At 34.2% G+C, this 5810-nt stretch overlaps 1 long non-coding RNA gene across 1 annotated transcript in view; it reads left to right on the top strand.

The window, feature by feature from the left end:
- The first annotated feature begins 2429 nt into the window (after positions 1-2429).
- The window catches only part of LOC110106263, a 12608-nt gene continuing 9227 nt past the window's right edge, over positions 2430-5810 (top strand). The window contains exon 1 of the long non-coding RNA XR_002304216.2: positions 2430-2567. This is a non-coding gene — a long non-coding RNA (uncharacterized LOC110106263). The remainder of the gene's footprint in view (positions 2568-5810) is intronic.

Below are 5810 nucleotides of genomic sequence, written 5' to 3' on the forward strand. Positions count from 1 at the left end.
GAAGTTTACTTCAACCTCTTTTTAATGATGCAAACCGCATCAATCGAGAAGAGTCATGCGAAGAGGATGAGCAACGCACTGCATCCGTGTGCAAAGTTCATGCGGAGCATGATTTCAAACAGATACTTGAGATTTGAGTGAGATTTCATGCGTAGGTTAACACATGATAAGCTGGTTACAAATTCAAAATCTCCTTCACCTATAAGGGGTTGGCTGCAATCATCTAAAGGAGGGAGAATGGTTGTTATTAAATTCTAATTCAAGAGGAGAAAATGATGGTTTGGTTATATCAAGAGGAGAAGAGCGAAGGAGAAGTTAATCATTCAAACTCTAAAGGAGATATTCTAGGATCTTTAAAGACAATATTCAACAATTCACTCAATCATTCAAACTCTAAAGGAGATATTCTAGGATCTTTAAAGACAATATTCAACAATTCACTCAATCATTCAAACTCTAAAGGAGATATTCTAGGATCTTTAAAGACAATATTCAACAATTCACTCAATCATTCAAACTCTAAAGGAGATATTCTAGGATCTTTAAAGACAATATTCAACAATTCACTCAATCAAAAGATAACCGGACAAATAATCATAAATGGATGAAATTAATTCAATTTCTAAAAAATTATCTAGTTTTTTTATTTGACTATTAAATAAATTATATAAATTCTTATGAAAAGAGGTATTCTAACTTATTTAGTGTGATATTATAAGACTAATTAATCTTTATTATTTATCTTATCTTTTTTGGCTTTTATCTTATCCATGAGGATGCTTATGAATAACCCCATGTAATAGGTCTTTTTTATGGCAAGTTAAGATACAAGTCATGTAGATTTGAAGAGATTCTCCCTTTCTCACTCCTAGCCAGTACAAAGCCTTTCTCCTCTATGTTGATTTGAGGTTCGTGAGGAAAGTTTTAAGACCTTGGTTGTTAAGGCTGCCAAGAAGATTGTCTTAATCAGAGAACTTCTTTGTTTAGAGTAAAATGACAAAAGAGATACTTTTATCATAAGCATTGAGATTAAGATAAATGTTGGACATGTCTTTCTGAAGGTCTTAACAATACGAAGCATTACTAGATTTGGTTGAAGTAGGAAGCTTTGACCTGGATTCATTGGGCCATTGAGGTGATTAAGAGTGTGGGCAATGTTAACGCTTCCTCCAAAGTTTATAAGAGTGCATAATGTCTTCTTTCATGTTCCTTATTTATTGTGCTATTTGAATTTTGGGGGCTCCAACATCAAATTTGGCTATTCCAAATGCAAGGCAAAAGTCTAGAACAAGCTTCCAGATCACTCTAAATCAAGCTTCTAGAACCTTTTAGAAGGATAAATGAACCTTCAAGAAGATATGTAGAACTTTCAAGAAGGTGTGGGTAATCTTCTAAAAGGCTTTAGAAGTAATTTGGAGACATGATGAGGATGGTTATAAATTCAAAACGTCCTCACCTACTAGGGATCGACTGTAGTCATCAAAATGAGGGAGAAGGTTTGTTGCTAAAATCTAATTCAAGGGGAGAAAGATGAGGTTTTGTTATGTCAAAAAGAGGAGAGAGAAGTATTAGGTCTTTTTTGTGGTAATTTATGATATAGGTCGTATAGATTTCTAAGAGATTCTTCCTTTCTCCCTCTTAGCCAGCTACAAGGACTTTCTTGTCACAACCCGACTCGATATGATTTGAAACTATATAGGTCATACTGTGTCCGATTATGGTAAACTCAAGCCTCAAGATTCAGTTGGAGAAGTACTGAAACAAAACTTCTAATTTAAACACACCACAGAGCCACTACTGAATACAAATAAAGTGGAAGATTGATGAATCTCAAAATTAGTCTATTTATCATCCAAAAATACATATATAATCTGAGGTATCTACAACAGCGCTTGACAATAGACAACATAACAAAATAAAAGTCAAGCCTATAAAAATCAAAACTAACCAAAACATATGTACAGCACAGATCAAAGCCTGCTATACTAAACTACTCAGCTCGCTTTCACTTTTCCTATACTGAAAATGAAAGTAAAAGTAGGAGTGAGCTAACACGGCCTGGTAGGCTATCATAACCTAAAGAATTCAATAACTAAAACCAAAAGAATTGAAAATATTGTACTGTAATAATAAGCTAATTTCTTTGTGATTTAATAAGACTTCAGTTGCAAAGCCAAAGGAAATGAAAGAGGCTAAAAGTATATATATATATATATATATTATTTTGGTTTTTCAATTTGAAGTAACATTCATAGATGAATGGTACATGTGCTTTTCGAAATCAAATTGGATAATGCACATCTTTGTAGACTAATGTGTGGTAGCTGATGGTTTTGTTTAAATATTTAAGCTTAAACCTTTGAAATAAAAAGTATGCTTTCATTTTGATAATCTTGAACTTGTATATTAATAGTATGTAGCAATTTCTTAAATTTAGGTGGTGAAAACAGGCAGAGTAACAAAATTAGATAGGGATCATGCTTGGGGTGAGCTGCAACGTGCAGCTAGAGAAAAGAAGACACATCCATTTTATCGAGCTGTTGATAAGAATGGATGCATGTACGCAGGTAACTATGCATTGTTTTGAGAATATCCAGTAAACTGATTCTTTTTATGTGCATATTCATTCCATCCTATAAATGTATTTTTCAATGCCTGAATTTTCTTTGTATCTTATTCTATAAAGCACAACCATGTGGAAACATTTAAGAAGTATCACCGCTTAACTTATTTGTTTTTATTAAATGCATGATCTGTACAGGTGTTTAGACAAGCTTTTCAGTAATTTATTATTTGGTTAGTGAAATCACCATAGTCGTCATTGTCATTTCTCTTGATGCATGCATGCACTGTTATATTTGATAGCAGGCATCTTAAAACTTGCAAAATTTCTTTCTGAGGTTAGGCATGATGTGAGATATATAAAATCATCTCTCAAACTATCCCTATATGACTTTAGTTTTTGACTCAAATAGGCTTATCTGAACTATTATGATGAGTTGGACTAATTACAATCTATTAGTCAAACAAGTGCTAACTTTAAAAAAAATTCTAGTTGATGCTTTGATTACATTAGCCTTTTTTTGTTTCGAATTTCTCATCACTATTTGATTGAACTTTTAAATTTATTTTGACTGGTTTATTTATTTTCTCCTAGCCTTCACCTCATTCTTTCTTACCTCTATAGAGTTCCCTTTTAACTTTCTTGGCACTTGCTTTGCCTTGCTCCTTTCTTCCTCCAAATCTCTCCTTTGTTCTTGTTTGTAAGTAATTTGTTTTTTGTTTGAGAGTGAACGTTTGTTCGTTAGCTTTTAAGAGGTTTGAGTTCCTTCATTGCTTTCTCGGTTTTAAGCCGCCAGTGTTATTTATTCTCCTGAAGATTCTTATTTAAGGTTTGCAAATCCTTACACTAGTACATTTATCTAGTTGTCACAATGTTAATATTTTATGTTTTCTATACCAAAAAGTATATGGGATTGTGAAAACTATCAGCCTAGATTTGTAGAATGTACCCCTAATGGTAGTAAAATTAGTTAGAATGCAAGTATGATACTCCAACATAATGGTGAATTAAGAGCAGAAGAAGATTTCACACCAGCTTATATTGAAAGTATCAATAGATTTATCCAAGTACTAATAGATATTCCGTTGTTTGGGTTAAAGCATAGGATTCAATGAACTAAACATTGATGGCTTGAATTATGAGATGAACTTTGTATGCCATTACCCTATTAATTACAGTTTCATGGTTGCACGTGTAATTGATGAAGAAGTCTGTGAAGCCTATTTTGTCAGAGGCTAAGGAACATGCTCTGATCAAGTTGAACATATTTGCTTTGTTGAAGCTGAATAAATCCAAGCTAATGTCGATTAAGTTGAAAATATTTGCTTTCATTTTGTGCCTTCAAATATATAGAGTGGATGGTTGGATGCTATCAATTAATCTCCACAAAGTTTTTGAATAATGGATACTCGAATTTTGCCCTCATGGTACATGATTTTGGTTTGTAACTATTATCATCTGTCCTTTTTAATACTTTTTTTTTTAAATCTTACAGTTATAAATGCAAATACTTTAATTTATAAGCTGACACCTACCCCCATGAATCAATTAAACGCTTTCACTTTATAGGTACAACTTTTAGCCTAATTAGATCACCATGAATATGGAGATATTTATACTTTGAGGCAAGATTCGACGCAAGATTGGACTATTGACCCCTACACTGAAATGCACGCAAAAGGAGCAAAATCGGCGAATCATGTGATGTGCGCGTAGGTGTGGCATGTCACTTGAAGGGCCAAAGAACCTCCTATTGCCAAACGGACTACACCGTTGCAATCAGAATGTCGAATTTGCTTAAATGGGACCAACTTGCGGTAGAATCAAATAAGATCAGTCAAAAGGGACGATCGACACACGAAATTGATGTACGACGTTGCTCAAATGACATCCGTTCGTAAAATAAATTTTGCGTTGCGTTCGAAGTGTCGCCAATACCCAAAAGTACCTATATATTCATTCAATTGAAGTCGCGTGAGGAAATCGGCGTGGATCCTAAGGCAACGGTGCAGAAGTCGAGAAAATTGACATGTTTCGTCTCCCAAATGACGTCCGATCTCAAAATAGACTTCGTCGTTGTGTTTGAAACGTCGACAATACCTAAAATGAACTATAATTTTGTCCAATGAAATTCACGCGCTAGAATCGGCACAAGTTTCAAGGCGACGGTGCGTGAATTTGAGAAAAGTTCATAAAAACTGAGGCAAAAATCTCTATTTTGATTTCTATTATTTTAATAATAATAATTATTATTTTTTTAAATAATTATTATTATTATAAAGAAATAATAATAAAATAAAATAAATTAAAATCAAATTAAATAAACATTTACTGTAGCCCGATCGTCCAACGACGAGCTCAGCACGTCGCGTATCCTTCTCCGGACGCTTGATGTCTTGTTGTGCACAAACTTTAAATGCTCTCTACCCGGTCCCTGCTGTCTCTTCATCAAAAAAAGATCGAAATGAGGCTCTTGACGCGGTTCTTTCACTGGAAATCGAAGCTTTGCACTCCGTTCGTCTCTTTCTATAGAATAAGAAGAGAGGTGTCTCGGAGAGGGCTAGTAACGCCCAGGAGGAAAACAGAGGATAGGGAAAAGAACAAAGTAATAATCTATTCATTTCATCTACAAAATACAGGAGTATATAAAGACACAATGGGTAAAGAAAGTACAATCAAGAAAAGTACGTCCTAGGCTAACGGTACAGAGATAAAGCCAATCCTAGCTTGCCAAGTGTACTGTTGGCTAACAGCCCCCCTCAAACTAATGGCTGTGTAGTAGCGATAAGTTTGCTGGATAAATGTGATGCCCCAAGATCTAACTTGGAAAGAATGTCAATCTATTTCTCAAACAATTTACCAGAGCTATCTAAAACCTTCAATTAACCAGTCTATCAAACATCTATGAAATTCAAAACATCAATATATAAGTCGATTGATATTTCAAAAAGTCATGTACAAAACTCAGGAACTATACTACAATCACCAGTTCTGAAATCTATCCTGAGTACAAAAGAATCACTATCAATCAAAAGACAAAAACCTGAAGATCTGGATCAATTCCTATCTTCTGCTCCCTTGCCCTGACCTGAAAATATCAACCACATATAATGAGCTTTACAAAGCCCAGCAGGACACCTAATACCTATAACTAAAATCAAAGTACGGCGATGCTATCAATATGCATGTCAGTCAATCAAACCCATATCAGTCAATGGTCAATGAATCTATGCAATACGGAAATCCA

The sequence above is a fragment of the Dendrobium catenatum genome, unplaced genomic scaffold, assembly GCF_001605985.2.
Source record: "Dendrobium catenatum unplaced genomic scaffold, ASM160598v2 fragScaff_scaffold_51, whole genome shotgun sequence".
Classification (NCBI taxonomy): domain Eukaryota; kingdom Viridiplantae; phylum Streptophyta; class Magnoliopsida; order Asparagales; family Orchidaceae; genus Dendrobium; species Dendrobium catenatum.